The sequence below is a fragment of the Lygodium microphyllum genome, chromosome 29, assembly GCF_053477565.2.
Source record: "Lygodium microphyllum isolate KBCC chromosome 29, Lygodium_microphyllum_v1.1.10, whole genome shotgun sequence".
NCBI lineage: Eukaryota > Viridiplantae > Streptophyta > Polypodiopsida > Schizaeales > Lygodiaceae > Lygodium > Lygodium microphyllum.
Genome location: NC_141163.1, coordinates 57,263,808 through 57,284,847, shown reverse-complemented (window position 1 = coordinate 57,284,847; position 21,040 = coordinate 57,263,808).

The following is a 21,040-nucleotide window of genomic DNA, read 5'->3' as shown; positions in this document are numbered from 1 at the left end:
GGCTAGTGCTATAGGCAGTGTTGGTCCATTTTTGGTCCCATCGGTGGTATGTCTGTCAAGAGCCAGCTTAAAGTGGCGATTTTTGAATCTAGGGTCTCTTGGGACCTACTTGTTAGTTGATGTTCTTTGAAAATATCCGTTAAGCCAAACTCCAAAAACATGAGAGACCCGAGAGGGCTAGACGGAGGGCTGACATCAATAGGCATTATTCTCCTAAAAGGAGTAGTCCTGAACCTATTCAAGAGTGGGGTCTTAGTAACCTTAGCCTGAAATCAAAGTCTGTCAGGAGGTGAAAGTTCTAGTACTTCCCCCCTCCCAATTAATCTGCTCACTTCCAGTGGTGTGACAACTTTTCATGTCCTCAACAAGCAAATCCGATCATTGCCATGGTGCAGCCTATTGCAATTCCTGCAGGAATGGCGAATTTGCCAACCTTAGGTTTTTCCCTACCTATTTTTAATGGGTTAGTGGAAGAGGATGCAGAGCTTCATATAAGGGAGTTCCAAAAGCTGATGTTTAACTACCGCATCCAAGAGGAAGGGCATGTAATTATGTTCTTCAAAATGACCCTGAAGGGAAGGGCAAGCTATATGGTATCATGGCCTTGAGGTCAAAACCATAACCACCGTGGACTTACTTTATGAAGCCTTCCGAAGCGAGTTCGCCCCTGAGAGGGGTGGCCAATATTGGTTGCGCGTGTTGAATTTGACACGCCAAGAACCACATGAAGATATACGAGCATATGCCAAGAAGATTAAAGAGGTTTTTCGTAAATTGGATGCATCTATCCCTATCCCACCTATTTCCCAATTACAATACTTCTTTCATAGTCTTGATTTTAACATCCAAGTGCCGCTGAGTAGTGTCACCTTGGCGGATATAGACACTGCCATTAGACGAGCGCAAGAAATAGAGTCTCGTCTGCAAGCGGCCTATGCTTCTTGAACAAATCCCAATATGGGACTAGCATCAAGAAATAGTTTGCAACTAATCAATGGCAGTAGAAGCAAAGGGATAGGGATGGCCAACCCTAACACAAGAGGGAATGGGGTGGCGAATGTGCCTTTATTGCCAGATGCACCTAGTGTGACTATGCCTATGGCTAGTTAAATGCCTCTAAATGTAGGAGGCCAAGAAACAAACCCTAACATCATTCATGTGGGTCAGCAACCAATGCCTAATCAAATTGTGCGGCCAAGGGACCGACGGGTAGACGATCAGGGCTATGAGTCGAGTTTGTCAAATGTCCTTAGCGAAGTCAAGGACATGATGAAGCACTACACGGCTATGTGCTTTGAACAATATCGGCAAATAGTCGTCGACGCCCCGAAGAGGGTGCACCCTCTAGGTTCAGCTGCAAATGGTGTGGTGGGCAACATTATCCACGTAATTGCCCAAATATCAAGTGCGACATTTGTGAGAAATTCGACCATTTAGTAGCCACCTGTTGGAGCAAGATCAGTTACCTCCAACAAGGCAATCGTCGGCTACTAAATGGCTACTAAATGGCTACTAAATGGCCATTTAGTAGCCACCTCCAACAAGGCAATCGTCGGCAACTAGGGCCTATTAATCATTGTGCGCAAGGAAACAATCTTCAGTAGAATGATGGGCCGAAACAAATGTTCCAAAGGGGTAAGGCTATTTTCAAAGAACTTCCAGGCGGCAGTGGGGTAGTGAGCCTCATCGAGGCTATGCAGGTTAATAGCACTAAAGCTTCTAGCCTACATGTCGTAACAAGAGGCCAAAAACATAGAGAAGGCGACAAAGATAATGTAAAACCTGTCGACGGAAACCCTAGGCAGGATGATAAAGGAACACAAGTTCTAAATCCTGACAAGGAAGGGGGACCTTTGAAGCTCGTAGAGGATAAGGCTAACGCCAAGAGAGATAAAGAGGTATCGAGAAAGAATGTGAGAATTAAAAAAGAGGCAATAAAGCCTACGCAACGTCCTAAAGAACTGATGGTTTGGCACGAGAAACGAGCTTTAGTGAATTATCATGAATTTAATTTAGCTAGCTCTCTTTGCAATGTCAAACCAAACGTGAATCTCTTGCAACTAATCAAGCTGTCACTAGGAGTACACAAAGAATTTAAAAATATCTTGCATACTTGTTATATTATAGAACCCTTGGAAATAGCTCGAGTAGGGGATGATTGGTTTGAACATGCTGAAAAACAATGCCCAAGGGTTGCAGCCTATATTGATGGGATTCTAATGGATAATGCTATCGTCGACACAGAATCCTTGGTTAATATTATGAGTTCTGAATTGATGGAGAGGTTGGGTCTTGTGATTTAGAAAGATGCCTCCACAATCCTTAGAATGGCTGATGATAATCTAAGACAATCGGAGGGCTGCATTACTAAACTCCACATGACAGTTGCGAACGTAGAATGCATGTTGGACTTTATGGTAATCCAATTTTGAAGGCATCCGAGTTACCAAGTATTGCTTGGTCGACCTTTGATTTTGCAAGCAGACTGTCAAGTAGATATACCCACTGGTAGATTGATATTTGGCAGAGGTGCTAGACGTGTGGTAGTCGATGCATATCCTAAATCACCTCAAAGTGAGCAAGCTCCCTTGTCTTCTACAGAGTTAGAGACAATGGAAGATGTGTCTAAAAGTGAGACGTCGTCGACAAACGAATCCAGAGGGATCGACCACAGAAGACATCTATCAAGTAACGTTGAACGAGCTATTAGAAGCTCAAGATAGAATAAGAGACGCTGATGTTATCGAGCTAGACCTTGGTATGTGAGACGATGAGCAGCCAATAAAGCTAGGGTCCATGTATAGTGCCGAGGAATGGGAGGATTATGTCACTCTGATCTAAGAGTTCCGTGATATTTTCACTTGGAGTTACAATGAACTTAGGGGCATTCCTCCCAACCTCGCTGTCCATACAATTCCATTGAAGAAAAGAAGCCATCTTATGTGACAGAAAGTCAGGCGTATGCCGTTTGAGTTGCGGGATGGGTTGTTCGAGGAGTTATAGAAATTAAGAAAAGCGGGTTTGATCTTCCCTGTGTAATACACTGAATGGTATTCACCAGTTGTGATCAGGAAGAAGAAAATAATCAAATCCGGCTATGTGTGGACTTTTGAGAGTTGAATAAGCAAACAGTTAAGGATTACTACCCACTACCATTTATTGACCAGATTCTGGATCAATTGGTGGATAGGAAGATATATTCATTCATGGATTGTTTTGCAGGCTATAATCAGATGGCAATCGCAAAAGAGGATAAGCTCAAAATGACATTCATAAGAGTCTTCGAGACCTTTGCATATCATGTGATGGTATTTGGTCTATGCAATGCCCCTGGTTCTTGGTAACGAACTGTCGATAAGACCTTTGGTGACATTTTCCCTAAGGAGATGAAGGTATTTATTGATGATTTAGGGGCAACCACCGTGAGAGAAAGGCAGTTGATTATTTTATGAAAATGTTTTGAGCGATACATACAATTTTTCATAGCTCTCAATTCGAGAAAGTGCGTTTTTGGCATACCTTATGGGCTCCTGCTAGGCCATGTATTTAGCTCGGTAGGGATTGCGATGGATCCTGAAAAGATCAAAGCTATAGTCGCCATGAGTCCACCATGCACCCCCAAATAGGTCCACAACTTTCTGTCATCAGTTGGATATTATCAACCGTTCATAAATGCTTTGGCAGAAAGAACGTTACCATTGACAAATTTGTTGTCCTTCAACTATTTGTTTATGTGGAGTTTCCCTTGCAAGGTGGCTTTCAAGGATGGATAGCAGGAACTCGTAAGAGCACCTATGCTAAAAGCACCGAAGAGGAGCGAAATTTTTTATATCTTTTCAACAACTACCATGCATAGCATTAGTTGTTTAGCGTAGATGTGGGAAGAGAAGGGGTATCACCCAATTGCTTTTGCCAGTCGGAAGCTGGGTGTATCCAAAATTAATTATACTTATATGGAAAAGTTGTACCTTGCGATGGTCTTTGCGACTAGAAAGTACAAGCAGTACATCCTTATGAGAAGGTTGTCCTTTATACAAAGACAGAAGGGCTATGACTACTAATGAATAAGCTACAACCGCCCGACCGTTTAGCAAAGTGGTTAATCACTTTGCAGGAGTTTGATTATGAGATTAAGAGCAAGCCACCCAGGTTGCAGGGTATCGTAGAGTGCCTTGTGGACTTTGGGGAGCCAAAGGAAGCTCTGGCTGAAGGCAATGACTAGGACTCATTGTTCAAGATTAAAATGGCATATATTCCCTCCTGGTATGCGGCGATAACGCATTGTTTGTTGATGGGAGAGACTAGAGCTAGTCTATCGAAGTCAGAAAAGTGAAAGATCAAGCAATAGGCTTTAAAATTCACAATAATCGCAGGCATGTTGTATCGGCAAGGGGTGGACGATATCTACCATCGATGCGTAATGCCTAACGAAGCCCCTTTCATCTTAAAAGAGTCCCATGACTCTGTTTGCAGAGGTCATTTTGTTGGGCGGCTAACTATGCAAAAAGCCTTAAGGGAGGGATATTAGTGGCCAGCCATCTTCCAAGATGCATTCGAGTACGTTAAAAGATGTAACATCTGTCAACGACATGATAGCCGAGAGAATAGGAAGCAACCACTCACTCCTATTATGACGATCCTTCCATTCAAGAACTGGGGGATCGACTTTATGGGCCCTATTACTCCATCGTCCACTGCACAGCACTGCACACAAAAGATTTATTATCGTAGCAACTTATTATTTTACTAAGTGATCAGAAGCACATGCAACACAGAAAGACGATGCAAACGAAAACGCCAGTTTCCTATTAGAGCAAATAGTATGTCGATTTGGTCCGCCAAAAAAAATAGTATCGGACTGGGGGACGCATTTTTTGAACAAAGTGATAAAAAGCCTGACTGAGGCTTGGCACATCAAGCACAATAAAACAACCCCCTATAACCCACAAGCCAATGGGCAGGTCGAGAGTACCAACAAGCAGCTTGTGGGCATTCTATCAAAGGTAGTATCGACAAAGAAACGAGATTGGGACAAAAATTTGTACGTGGCAGTATGGACATACAATACGACATTCAAACGAGCTACTGGTCACACCCCATTCAAGTTAGTATATAGAGAGGAGTGTGTCCTACCTCTAGAGATCGAGTTGCTGACGATAAGATTCGCGATTAATCACTCTTTGGGTGATGGGAATGCCCTCTTGGAGCGCTTTACGACTCTCGCACACCTCGATGAGATTAGATTGTAGAGCTTGCTACATCAGGAGGTGACCAAGCATCGGATGAAGTAGCTCCATGACCTAAAAGCAAAGAAATATACTTTTAAGAAATAACAGCTAGTGTTGTACTATGATGCACGTAGAGAATTATTTCCAAGAAAGCTGGAGCCCAAATGGGACGGTCCTTATAGGATTATCAGGATCGAGAAGAATAAATCCACAGCATTATTGGCAGATCTTAAGGGTGTGGAGTTTAAGAATAAGATTAATCTTAATAAGATTAAGCCTTATTATTTTTGGCTGCATAAATGACATAAGTCCCTTTTAGGTTTATGCATGTTTGATCAGACATCTACAAGGAAACAGCGATAGAGATTGATAGGTCAACTGATCCCTTATTTAGAGCACCCATATTTAGAGCAGCGATATCCTCAGGGAAAGCTCATCTAGTCGAGTAAAGGTTATAAAGTGACTGAGCAAGATGCTGGGACATTTGTTTGGGAGATTAAGGTCTTATGTCATCACTGTTTGTAGATTTTGGCAAGCATCCTTGTAGTCTTTAATGAAGAAGGTGGGATGGAGCCATCAGTTTATCCTCTAAATATGTTAAATTTTGACTATCATAATTACGAATAGGGGAGGTCTAGATGGCTGGCTGTGTGGACCAATTGTGGACGTACACATTATATTTTGATGGGGCATCCAGGGGCCCTAATAAGTTATCCGAGATCCGTGCCATAGAGTTACAATGAAGTTGTCTGCTTATCTCAAGGTAGGATTCACTAACAACATAGCAGAGTATAAAGCCTTGATTATGGGACTAAATATTTCCAAAAAAGGGGGTATTTGACAATTGTTAGTAAAAGGGGATTCCCAGCTTATCTTAAATCAACTCAATGAGACATACACAGTCTAAAATTCTATCCTTCATATGTATCATCAAACTACTATAACCCTACTTGATGAATTTGAGAGCGTATCTCTTCAGCTGATTCCACATTCTTGGAATCGATTTGTGGATTCACTAGCCAATTTTGCTTATGAAGATAACCTCTTCTTCAATTGGGGTCCTAGTCCGAATGTTGCTCTTGATAATGAGATAGGACCTGGTCATTTGTGGGGAATGTTATCAGACCATGCGTTATATAACAGGTGATGGTTGATATGGATAATGCGAAGAGTAGCTGAGACCCATCTACCACTGTTATCCTGGACCCATAGGTTGGTTAGACGACATGTTATGTATGCGTACGCCTCTTGCTATATATGCAGGAGGTATGGGTCACAACTTGATGCATTTAGTTTAGGGCTGAGAGCCCTATTTTTCCCCTTAGAATAGAGTGTATTTTTGTATATCTGCCTTCTTCCAAGGAGGGATCTATATGAGCTAGTTTGTTTGATTTCTTTAGGCCAAGAGGGCTAGTTGTTTTAAGGTTTTAATGTCTGATTTCTTTAGGCCAAGAGAGCCAATTAGTTTGCAGTACAAATGCGCTATTTCTTTAGGCCAACAGGGCCCTATGTCTGTTTGGTGCATGTACATTTAATGGTTTCTTATTGTAGTGATTGCATCATACAGATTGATGATGTCACTGGAGGAAGCCTTTGCTGCGAAGAAGCTTCTTGTGGCCATTCCAAGTGGTTTTGTCCCCTTTTCGAATCTTTTTTTTCCCTTAAGAAACTAATGATACATGTGTAAGAGGGTACTTTCTTTTTCTTTGTTGGGGACCGGCAATCAAGGCATGACGTCCTAGGTTTAGATTCGGTATGTCTGTCGGAGGTCTGAGTAGTCATTGCCTACTGTAAAGGCATTGTCAAGCATTGAAAGACCTTCTTTCGAAGGGAGCTCTAGTGACCCTATTCTACTGACCTGTTAGGCGACTGTTCTACGAGTTTTTGTTAGTTGTAAGGCAGTTAGAGAAGCCTACACTTAAATATCAAGAGAAGAACAAGTTCTGAATCTAGCTAAAAATACATATACGAAGGTGTGTAAAAAGGGTTCTGACCCCTATAAAAAATTGACAAGGGAAGTAAGAAAAATCCTTAAGCAGTTGTTTATCACCTTGCGAAGGCCTGGTAGGTTCCTCGGGGCGAGTCAACCCAGGACCGATGCCTTGTCTTCCTAGGGGTGGCATCTAGTTGGAAAAATAAGAATAAAAGAATGTTAGAGCGAAAATAAAAGTGAGTGTTAGAAAAGGATTAAGTGTCGCCTCGCAAGGGCTTGGTGGATTCTTGGGTACCGAGATAGGACCTAAGGCCAATGCCTTGTTCTCCTTGGGTCACTATGCTCAGCTCCCTCCTTTTTGCATACCCGAGTATGGAAAATAAGAGACTAAAGGACAAATGTGCTAAAATATAATATTTGTTGATCATGCTATAGGAGTCCTCGCCTAGTAGGAGCTCGTAGTTAAGTTGTCCTTAGTTAGGTAAGTAGTTTAGACAACCACTTAGGATGCCCTCTTTGATAGTTCTTTTTAGCTTGGCTGTGTTGGAACAGTTGGTTAGTGACTTACTTTAGGCTTTTTATCAGATTATGCTAGGTCTACTCCCCGTGGATTTCATGCCTTGGTTTTGTCAGGGGGTAGGATGAGAGCTGTGATGTGTTTTGATATGTATCTATTTTGTATCAGCTTGATGCTTCCTTTGGTTGTGTATGTGCACATCTGTTTGTGGGATTCGACAAGCTCAGTCACCATATCCCGTGGTCGCCAATGACAGATGATTTTTAACACCCAAAAGTGCTTAAAAATAGCCAAAAAATTTTAGTTTTAGGAAAAAAATAGACTTCCTCAAAGGCGACAACTGCAATCAATACGATTTTAAGCGGCATTGCCCAAAAGTGCTTTAAAGACCCACTGGACAATGGTTGGTGAATTTTCATAATTTTTCAATATGTCAAACAGAACCTTTGGAGATACCCAGCAATGGGGGACTTTGAGGTAGACACCTAAGAATTCCCAAAGGTCGATTTGCAGGCCGGACGCGGGAGATAGGTCGGATGGGAGGCCAAGGGCCAAGTGTAAAAGGGACTTAAGCCCAAAAGGTGTAACCTTTGGGGGCTCCCTTTGGGGAGGCCCCTAACTCAAATGATTTCATTGGGGGGGGAGTTAGGAGGGGGGGGAGGGGAGAAAGGGGAGCCGTTTTTTTCAGTGGATGCTGCAAGAAATGGCGGCTTCTTCACAATGATTTTAATGAGGGAGGTTGGAGAGTTTAAAAGCAAACCTCCCAAGTGATTAGATACCCGATCTACATCTTGTCTATGCTTCCTATCGCCGCCTTCGGCCTTTGAAATGGCTGCCCAATTGCTAAGTTCCAAAATCCGCCTCTCTCCTCCCTCTCTCTCTTCCAAGAGGCAATTCATATGGGAAGAATCAAGAAGAGAACTGGTTGAAGGATGCTTGTCCGGCATGGTATCGAATCACTCCCGGATCGATAGAGGGCTAGAGTTGGCTATTCGGAGGTGGGCTAAGCCTTGAATCAGGGCTGATCTACAGCCTCACATCAGATTTTAAAACCCGCAAAGAAGGAAAAAATTGGTAATTCTATTTTACAAAGGAAAATTGCTTGTTTTTTATATTTGATTAAGCCAATGTTGTTCTTATGGAGTGAAAATTTGTAAACTGCCAATTACTATTTACTCTATACTTGCATGATGAAAAATCAAAAAATATAAAGTTAAAATGCTTAATATAATTTTTAGAAACCCGTGAAGCACGATTTTTATGAGAAAAATGAGATTTTTGATGTTTTCGGGTGTGATAAACCAATACACATATGATAAAATGCTAATAAAATCTATAATTTTGTTGTTCTAAGAATCAAAAGCCACAGTTCTAAAAATATATCAATTTTTTATTGAAAATTTAGAGAAAAATAAAAAATAAGAGAAATAATAAAAATATACATTTAAAAATACGAAAAAATATAATGAGCGATTAAGGATGTATGGTAGAGTAAAGAATGAGGTTTTGCCTCAATCTGCCCTGTTTTTTTTTATCACAGTGTGTGATTTATTGCTTTTTATATATTAAACCATAGCAAAACAACCTTTATACATTAAACCATGGTAAAACAACCTCTATACACCTATGCAATGAAGCAAAACTTGAACGGTGAGGGGGAGTAGGATTTTGTACAATAGTTTGAGGGCTGAAATAATATAAATTCTGATTGGTTTTTTCTATGCATAGCATTTAGGAAACTACCTATTTGGAAATAAGGGATCTATTATCACAAGGTTCGCCTTGGTGCTAAATTCTTGCAACGAAGTATATATGTATTAGTTGGAATTCATGGAAAGATTGTTTGCATACTAGCACATAGGCTGATTTCAAAACATAACTGTTTGTGCACAATGAGACAGTCACTATTGTATTGATCATACATGTGGTATCAACTCCTGAAAATGCATAGCAATTGTTTTAATTATAGTTAACCCACGCTTGAGAGGGTGAGATTCCCCTTGCCATAAGTTAGCCGTTCGTTTCTTGGGGGAAATCATTGGTGAGAAAACATGGTATCTCCTAGATCTCACTAACAAAGAGAGGAGTGTTGTGCAAATGTGTTTATATGTAAAAGCAGCACATCTAGGAGCCAATCCCCAAGATGTAGGAGAGCTGCAGTGTGGCCACAGCAATCAGTCGATGGGATGCCTCCTATGTCTCTGATACGTGGCACTTATTACCAATATGTGTGGAATACCCCCTTTGAGGGATTTTGGGGAAGGTACCGTTGGACTCTTATCCAGCTACAAATGCAATATTAGATACACCTAGTGTGCATTTAGTTATTACAGATGCTCCTGGCACGCGAGACCATGTGGTGGTGGAGTTGTCTGTTGTGTGCATGAGGTGAGGCTAGTGCTAGTAGGCCATTTTCGGTCCCATCAATTATACTTCAATATCCAAGTGCAATTGAGTAGTGTTGCTCATACTAATATAGACATTGTTATTACACATACATAGGAGGTGGACTCACATTTACAAGCGGCCCACGCATCTAGGGCTAATATAAATTTGAGTCTAGGTCCTAAAAATAATTTGGCATTGATCAATGGAAGTCAATGTGAGACTAGTACACCTTTGACCAGATGGAATGGAAAATGAAGCATAATGTAGAATGTGCACGTACTGCTAACTCCTCATAATGTTGCTATGTTGATGCTTAGCCAAATGACCTCACTAATTAATGAAAGCCAAATGACAAACACTAATATCATACCAACTAATCAAGAGTCAATCCTTAAATCAAGTGGTCAGAGCAGTTGAACAGCAAGTGGATAATCACGGCTGAGTCTAGTGCATCAAAAATATTCATGGCAAAGTCAAGGACATAATGAAGCATTATATCGATGTGATAACAAAATAGTATAGATAAGTAGTTGCAGATGTTGATTTCCTAAAGAAGCAGCAAAACTTGTTAGGAAGTCGATGCCCTGATAAGGGTGATCCATCAAGATTTAGTTGTAAGTGGTCTGGTGATCAACACTTTTCGAGAAACTGCCCTAATGTCAAATGCAACATATCTGTGAAGTTCAACCATCTAGCTAGTACTTGCTACAGTAAGATCAACCCTCTTCAGCAAGGGAGTAGGCAACTAGGTCCGCACTAATCATCGAACACAAGGAAATAACCTTCAGCAAGATCAGGGATCAAAGCAAATATTATAGAGAGGAAGAGCTATCATAGAAGAGTTCCCTAGTGGTAGTGGTGTCAACCTTATCAAAGTTGTGCCTGTTAACACCACTGAGGCTTCCAATTTACGAGTCATTACAAGGGGACAAAAGGTTAAAGAAGATGATAGGGATAATGTAAAATATGTTGAGACAAACCCTAAATATGATAATAAGGGGATGCAAGTCCTTAACTCTAATGTGGAAGACGGTCCTCTAAAGGCTATTACTAGCAAAGCTGACTGCTGTAGAAACTACCAAAGATAAAAGTAAAAGAATATACATCTAAGCATATTCAACGAGCAAGAGAGAATGGTCTAGCGAGAGAAGATAATCATTGCTAATCATTATAAATTTGACTTAGTGAATTCTCTTTATGAGGTAAAGCCTGATGTGAATCTCCTACAATTGATTTAAGTTATCTCTAAAAGTGTGTAAACAGTTTAAGAACATCCTTTGCCCTGGGTATATCGTTGAACCCTTGAGAATAGCCCATCTGGGAGATGACTGATTTAAACATGCTGAAAAGCATTGTCCAAGGGTGGTACTGGGACTAGAAATCTAAAAGAATGCCTCCACAATCCTCCAAATGGCTAATGACAATTTAAGACAACCAAAAAGTTGCATTACCAAAGTCCACATGACTATTGCTAATATATAATGCATTTTGGACTTTAGGGTTATTAGTATTGCAAGGCAGCCAAGCTATCAAGTATTATCAGAAAGGCCATAGATTTTGCAATCCGATTATCAAGTTAATATGTCCACTACTAGTTGTTCGATTCTTGGCAAAGGTGCCAGATGTGTAATACTGAATGCATATCCTGAATCTCCTCAAAGCAAGAGAGCACCCTTATTTTTAAAAAAATTAGATGCATTAGAGGATCCTTTTGGCAATGAGACTTCATCAAGCAATGACTCAAGAGAGGAATCCACTAAAGAATATATCTACCAAGTGACTTTGAATGAACCAATAGAAGCTCAAGAATAAATTAAAGATGTAGATGTGATTGAGCTAGATCTCAATACATTGAATGAGCCACAACCAATTAAATTAGAATCTATGCTTAGTCTAGAAGAGAGAAAGGACTACGTGTCCTTAATCTAAGAATTCTGTGACATTTTTGCATGGAGCTATGAAGAGCTTAGGGGTATTCCTTCTAGCTTGGCTATACATACGATTCCCTTGAATAAGGGCAGCCATCCTATTCGACAAAAAGTCAAGCATATGCATTTTGAGCTAAGGGACGAACTTTTTGAGACACTACAAAAATTACGTAAGGTTGGCATGGTATTTCCTATACAACACATGAAGTGGTGTTCACTAGTAGTTACCAAGAAAAAATTAATTAATTCCAATTTTATGTAGATCTTCATGAGCTCAATAAATAAACGGTCAAAGTTTATTATCCGCTATCATTTATTAATCAGACTGTAGATCGTTTGGCGGATAGAGATATCTATTCATTTATGAACTGCTCCTTTGGTTATAACCAAATGGCTATCACATAGGAAGACATTGAAAATGGCATTTGTCACTATATTTGATACATTTACATATCATGTTATGCCTTTTGGATTATGCAATGCACTGAGGTCTTAGCAATGTACAACTAATAAAAATTTTCGTGATATTTTTCCAGAGAAGCTGAAAGTCTTTATTGATAATCTAGGAGTAGCTACCACTAGGGAGAGCCATCTGATCATTCTAAGAAAATATTTCGAGCAGTGCATGCACTTGTGCATTGCTCTCAATCTAAGAAAATGCATCTTTGAACTACCCTATGGATTGTTGTTAGGCCATGTGGTTAGCTCAACTAGTATTGTGACCGATCTTGAAAAGATAAAGGTTATCAATGCTATGAATCCACCATGTACTCCTAAAGAAGTGCATAGCTTTCTCTTGTCGATCAAATATTATCAATGATTTATTGATGCACTGACTAAGAGGACATTGCCGTTGACGAATCTATTGTCCTTTAAGTGTCTATCTGTTTGCAGTAATCTATGTCAAATATCCTTCAAGGATGTGAAGCAAGAATTGGCAAAAGTGCTAAACTTGAAAGCACCAAAAAGAGATTAGATATGTTATATATTTTCAACAACTATACGATGTATAATATCAACTGTTGTTTAGCCCATATTTAGGAGAAGTGGTACCATCTGATTGTATTTGGTAGTCGCAAATTGGGAGTGTCCGAGATGAATTATATCTACATGAAGAAATTGTACCTTGGGATGGCCTTTGCAATGAAGAAATTCAGATAAATACTACATCCTATATAAAAAGGTAGTATTTTACATGAAGGCAAAGAGCCTTGGGTTATTGATGAATGAGTTGCAACGGCTTTTGACCACCTAGCAAAGTGGCTACTTACTTTGCAAAAGTTTGACTATGAAATTAGGAGTAAGCCACCTAAGTTATAGGGCATCATTGAATGTCTTGTGGATTTTGGAGAGCCGAAGGAAGTCCTGGCTGAAGGTAGTGACCTCGAAGGTCTATTCAAAATCCGTACCGTAATACACTATTTATCCATAGGAGAAACTGGAGCCACTTTATTGAAGGCTGAAAAGAGAAAAATTAAGCATTAAACCTTGAATTTTGCATTGATTGTAAAAACACTATATCAGCCAGGGGATGTTTATTATCGATGTGTCATGCCTGATGAGGTTTCATTTATCTTGAAACAGTGTCATGACTCCGCTTGTGCGAGGGTACTTTGTCGGACAGTTGACTACACAAAAAGCTTTGAGAGCAGGATATTAGTGGCTGTCCATTTTTCAAGATGCATTTGTGTATGTCAAGAGATGTGATATATGACAAAGACATGACAATAGGAAGAATAGGAAGTGCCCACTAATTCCCATCATGGCTATACTACCGTTTGAGAAGTGAAATATCGATTTCGTTGGACCTCTATATCCTTCGTCAACTACATGAAAGCGTTATATCATTATGGTGATAACTACTTCACAAAATGGTTTAAAGTTCGTCCTACGATGAAGGATAATTCCAAAAAAATGACTAGTTTTATTTTGAAACAAATTTTTTGCCATTTTCGTCCACCTAAGGACCTTGTGTCTGATCGTGGGATGTATTTTTTTAAATAAAGTGATCGAGACTTTGACGAAAGCTCTAAATATTAAACATAATAAGACCACGTCGTATGGCCCCCAAGATAATGGACAAGTACAGAGTACTAATAAGTAGCTTATAGGGATTTTATCCAAGACTGTATCCGGTGATAGAAACAAGGTATATATGCTTGTTTAGGCTTATCATACAACATTCAAAAGAGCTGCATGCCATACCCCTTTTAAATTAGTACGTGTAAAAGAGTGTGTTTTACCTTTGGAGATTGAGCTACCTACAATAAGGTTTACCCTAAACCATTCTTCAAGTGAAATGAAAGCATTGCAAGAAAGACTCACTTCCCTTGCACATCTTGATGAGATTCGGTTGCAAGCCTTGTTACATCAAGAAGTAGGGAAGAAGTAAATGAAAGAGCTTCACAACATTCGAGCTAAGAAGTATAAATTTTCTAAGCATCAATTGATCCTATATTATGACACCCATCGTCAACTCTTCCCAAACAAGTTGGAACCCAAATGGAATGGTCCTTATAAAATTGTCTATATAGAAAAGAATGTATCTACAATGCTTTTACCAAATTTGCAAGGAGTAGAGTTCAAAACTAAAGTAAATTTCAATAAACCGAAGCTTGATTATGTGTAAGGGATGGCATTGGACTTGGTGCCTTTGCAGGTCCTTAAGGATCCAACTTAAACTTGCAAAGGTTACCAAGACTATTGGATAAGAGAAGTCATCCCTTATCTTGAATGTCCATATTTAGAGTAGCTTTACCACCAAGGCACTGATCTGGTGTAGTACAGATTATGATATTACTAAGTGGCAAGACGACTCTTTCATGTGGCATATTCGAGTCTATTGTCATCATTGTCATCGAGTTCTTACTAATGTCCCTATCAAGTTTAGTGAGGAAGGAGCAATTGTACTTGTCTTACACCCTCTTTTTAGGTTATATTTTGACTATCATACATACAAGTAAGTTGATCGTTATGGCAAATTATATCAATGAAGTTGTGGTTTACACATTATATTTTAATGGAGCTTCTCAAGGACCTACTAAGCATGCGAGTGTAGGGGTTATCACAAAAGACCCCCGTCATCAAGTGGTTTTAAAAATGGGAGTGTATTTATGCACTACTTTTACAAATAACATGGAGGAAGATAAGACCTTGCTTATAGGATTAAATCTAGCGAGATGTGGTGGCATTCACCGATTATCAGTGAAAGGCAACTCGCAATACGTGATCAACCAATTAAATGGGACCAATAGTGTAATGGATCTTATTCTAAAGATGCACCATCGTGCAACCTTAGACACCCTTGAGATTTGAGGCAGTGACTTTCAAGCTAATTCCTTGACAATGAAATCACTTTGCAGACTCCCTAGCTAATTATGCCTTTTGTTGAAGATATCTTTCTTAACTTTTCTGAGGGGCTTTTACAATTGTCTCCTAATGTTAGTCTAAGACTAGTATTAGAATCGTTTACTAACATGTCCTATTTGGTCCCCTAATGGTTAGTATGGATTATAAGCTAGGTAGCGATCGATCATATTCATATTCTGTCATGGATGCATCATATCGTTCATTGGCACATTTGTCGAGCACACCTTGCCATTTATAAAGGGAATTAGCTTTAATCTGATGTATTTAATGCAGGACATGATAAATGGTCATCACCTTAGTCTAGTTTTGTGCTTCAGTAGGATTTATATGGAAACCAAGGATTCACCTTCAACAGTGGGTTGCTAAATGGTGTACTTTATGGTTACATTTCGTTAGGCCAAGAGGAACCTTTGTTCTTGTAGAGAAATTTTTTGTTTTGTTAAGCCAAGAGGGTCGTTTGTTTGTTTAATGTGGGTGCAAGTAATGGATTTTATTTTAGTGCTACACTAAGAAAATTCGATGGAGCACCTAGAGGGAGACTCTTGCTATGCAAAAGCTTCTTGTAGCCAAGTCTAGGTGATATCCTTCATTTACGAGTTCTTTCCCTTTATGTTATATGTGCATATGTATGTGGGGTATTTTTCTTTTAATTAGAAACCAGTATTCAAGGTATAAAATCCCTAGGTTAGGTTAGGTATATCTAGGGAGGTTTGAACAGTTGTGTACCTCTTGTAAAAACATTGTTAGGCACTTTAGAAACTCTTTTGAGTATAGTCCTAATGACCTTGTTTTGCTAACTTGCTAAGCATTTGTTTCTAAGAATCCATGTTAGTTTAGAGAGGCAACTAGAAAAGCTGAAAAATAAAAGAGAAAATACAAAGAATATATTTAAAGTATATAAGATACAAAGGTGTGTAAAAAGGGATTTTAAATAGAGATGGTTGGAGTGAAAATAAAAATAAGTGAACAAAAAGAAAGATTGTCACCTTGTGAGAGCTTGATATATTCTTGCATACCGAGATTGGACCTGAGACCAATGCCATATTCTCATTGGATCACAATACACTCAAATCTCTCCTTTTTATATATCCGAGTACAAATTAATAAAGAATAAAGATTTTGCTAAAAGAAAATATATATGACAAGCTATATGAGTCATCATCTAATAAGAGTTCCTAATCTAGTTGTCCTAGGTTAGGTAGATAAGTCAAATCACCACTTAGAATGACTTTTTCGATAGCTCTTTAGTCGATCCATGCTAGATCAGTTGGTTAGCGGCTAGCTCCGCCTTTATCAAACTATACTTGGTCTATCTCTCGTAAACTTCATACTTTGATTTTGTCACAAAGGATAAGATAAAGACTATGTTTGTGTTGTGTTATGTCATTTTATTTAAAGCATCTTGATGCTCTTTATGGTTTGTGTGCGCACAAATCAGCTCATGGGTTCAACGGACTAAGTCACCCTACCCCGTGGTTGCCAATGAGAACTAAATTTTAGAGTCGAATTTAAAACATAAAAGTGACCCGAGATGCATAAAATGTATTTTTAGTGAAAAATATATCAATCATGGATCAAGGAGTTGAAGTTTTTCTATGTGTAATTGGACATCAAGAATCCAACACAAGTGTATGTTCATCGACTAAAATCTATTTAACCCCCCATTTAATTGTCATAAGGTTTGGTATTATGAAATAGCTACTAGATCTGAAAGTTGAAAAGCCATTAACGGAGAAGTTCTAAATTTCAATGCTAGAAAGCCACCCGTCCAGTCGAATCAAGAATCTATGGTCATTTGTCTCTTTGTTCGGTTGGAAACCACTTATGAGAGAGTATAAACATAAGAACATAAACTAATTATTTTAAATATTAACTATTAATTAGGATTAAAATAGACAAAAACTAACAAAAACATATTATGAAGAGAAATTCATATTTTTGTGCTTCATTTTTTAATGCATTTTTTAAAAATTCACAACTAATAGAATCATGCCTCCCTTCCTAGGACTAACATCCTTCAATTATTCACTTCATATCACAAGAAATAGCATGAGATTTGTTACATTGTATAAAAAGTTCAAATTTCAAACTCTCCTTTCTCTGTCCATAATTGTTATTTGTATGGGTTGAGACAATACATGAGAATGGGTGCTTATTTGTGACAAGATGTAAGGAATAGAACAAGGAAGCGCAAAGGTGAGCGTCAACAACTAGAAAATAGCATCAATGACTATTTTTTCAATATATGATGTGTAACATCTATGGTTTATAGAGTAAGTGATCTTTTATTAAATTTTATCATGAATCGTTCATTCTAATTATGAAAAATCGTTCAAAATATTAGAGTATACTTGAATATGTCAAAACTATAAAATGATCAATAATTTTAAGTAATTCACATAATCAAAATCAAAATCGTAAAATTTACAATGCGAGATTCAATTTAAATAACAATAGTTTTATGGATTTTTATTGTTCAAATATTGTTCTTATGGAGTTATGTTGAATATAATGTTAAATCATAATTTATGTAAACTTTACAAATCTAAATTTTTAATAAATAAATACTTGATCTTAAAATAAATAAATAAATAATATTTAAAATAGCTTTTTAATTAAAATAATTAAGTTTCATGCATAAAACTTTAATATAAATTAAGTATATGTATATATACGTATGGTAAAGATAAAGAATAAGGATTTGCTTCAACCTACCTCTATCTTTATGTAAAAGTGTATGTTTATTACTTTTCTACATTTAAAAAATAACATGAAACACTATTAAACCGATGTACAATTACAAAATCTAAACGCTAAGAAAAAAGGAGTTTTGAAAAGTTTAAGTATCAATTAAATTTTGATTTCCATACATATGATATATATGACTCACTTCATTTTAGTTTAAAAAGACAATAGCACAAATTAGTCCAATGTTCTTTCTAAGCAATAAAACAATACATTAAAAAGGAGATCATTAAAAGGATATTTCTTCACAAAACACGTTGGCTAATTCGTGGTTAATTTGATTAAGCACTATATGATATTTCACATTGCATTTACATTCATATACATAGTATTGAAAAAAATAAAGTTTTTAGGATGCATTACAATTGGCTATTAAAACTATTGACCAATGATAAATGTAAGAATCCCTAAGCTATAAGATAGTACGATTTTCTTTGGGGACTAATTATCTGAGGAAACCAAAATATCTCCTGAAACATGCAACTTGGAAAAAGTGTTGATAATGTTATGATTGTGTTTTATGTTTGAGACAGCACATCCTAGAACCAATCCTCGAGACGTAAGAGAACCATAAGAGCCACAACAATCAGTTGGGGGTGCTTTGCATGTACCTACAACGAGATGCTAGTCACTTGTATGTGTGGAATACTCCCTCTGTTGGAGTTAGAAAGGAACAAAATTGTAGGACTACAAATCGATGCAAATGCATGATTTAGCCAAATTAGCATATAGCCTTCATATGCTCCTAGCTGCGAGATCATAAGGATGGTTTGGTGAGCATAGGAGCCCAGCTAGAGCCCTAGAGTCAACGTAAAGAAGATCTAGATTATGATCTATAGAGAAAGAAGTGTAATTGTGAAAAAAAGTCATAAAGAGGCTTTCTAAACATACACTTGAAAAACAAAGCCCTATACTAAAGCTTCCATATATAACATGATACTTTGTTTACTTACTTCATGACTTCTAAAAGAGGACACACACACACACACATGAGAGAGAGAGAGAGAGAGAGAGAGAGAGAGATGCAATGGTGAAAGGTAGTGTTAGAAGCACACCATAGACAAGCAATTAGGGTTCATTGCAAACAAAGTACAATTGCAATGAAGCTCAACTGTAAAAATTTCAGAGTCTGTGTGGACACAATTAATGATTGTATTGTAATCTATTAGAGGGAGAACTTTAAAGAGGCAACGAAGGAGAGTCTAGTTTGAAAGATACACAACAATGTTTGAAGCATGATAGAAGTATATAGATTGATTAATTTGCAACAAACAATACACAATGGGATTTTCTCACAGATATGGAGAGAAATCAATATGTTAAATCATTTGAGTATCAATTTAATTTGGTCCATCTATATCTACTTGGGACACCCTTTTATATATGTAAAAGTTTAGTCATGTATACAAAAAACACATCAAATGCTTTAAAAACTTGTTATAAATGTAAAATCCTAATCGCTATAAAACATATCAAGTTAATTTTTTCATTTATTAAAAATAACACATGTTGAGGAATGCGATATACGAATGTTATCAAATTTGTATAACTATTCGTTGAAAATGTAAAGTTGATAGTGTTGATCCACAATAATGTGCAATGTTTTTTGTAGATTTATTAAGTGGAGAAACAACAAAAGTACAAGTTTACCTTCATGATCAATGGGAGAGATTACACACTAACCATTTTTCATACTTACAAGTTGATTACTAAGCTAGAATTATCATATTCAAATATTCTGCGATATAAGCTTCCCTACCTTGGTTTGGTAATGCAAGTAACATCTAGCTACTTCTCAATTCTTCATTTCTATGAAAATATTAGAATTAACTAGCGCTGCATTTGAAGACTCTAAATATGACTATTTCAAATTGTTCATAGCTCATACACCTAATGGAGATAGTTCTAGGAAACTGGGACTCCATGTATATGGAGACTCTTTATATGACTCTTTCAAATTTGTTATAGCTCACACATCTAATGGAGATAGTTCAAGGAAAGTAGGACTGTCTACCACTTTGAAATTCCCTTTTATGGTTGTTTAGGAAGAAAAGAATGCAACTCAAGGAAAATACAATATGTGCGAAGGTTGAGGCTTTAAGACAAAAACTAATATGGTTTTCATTAAACCATACATATTATTATGTTTTTAAAATGCAGAGCAAGATGAATGTCAAAATTGGGATTAACTCTTGATTATTTAAGAACAAGTTCAAAGATGACTAAATAGAGTTAAAACATATTCAAATTTATCTAAAATTTAGAACATTTAAAAACTCAATGAATTCACAAATCATAAGAGAGTATTAGTTTGTTTTCATATTCTACCTCCCATTTTGAAAGAGGATCAAGAGCATGTATGAGAGCACACAAATGTACTTCATAATTATCAACATTTTTCAACCCAAATTTTGATAGCTAAGAGTCGTTATGAGATCTCAATTTGATCTTTCACTTCATATTCATCTTGATGATATTGCTTATTGATTAATACCCAATTCTTCGATGGCTCATATTACATGGCCATAAGCTTTTTAAGAAACACCAATAAAATGGTTTGGTTGGAAGGTATTAAACATTTCATTATGAATCTAAGTAGAGGACAACCCTTGTATACATGAATCTAAACTAAGATCAACTTTATCATGGATCTACGCTACGTACATTTCATTAGCCCTATAAATACTACAATCCACTCATTGTATCATGTCGCAACACCCTCAAGAAACGAAGGCTAGAGAAACTCCTCGTCATCACATATGGATTTCATCACACTCTTTGAGTGCTTGTGTTCACTCACTAATCATTGTGTCGGTGCTTTTGCTTTGTGCTTCTAGTTTGAGATTTGAGTGCTTTTGTTCACTCACTAATTATTGTGTTAGTACTTTTGCTTTGTGCTTCTAGTTTGAGTTCATTTGCACATTCTCAAATA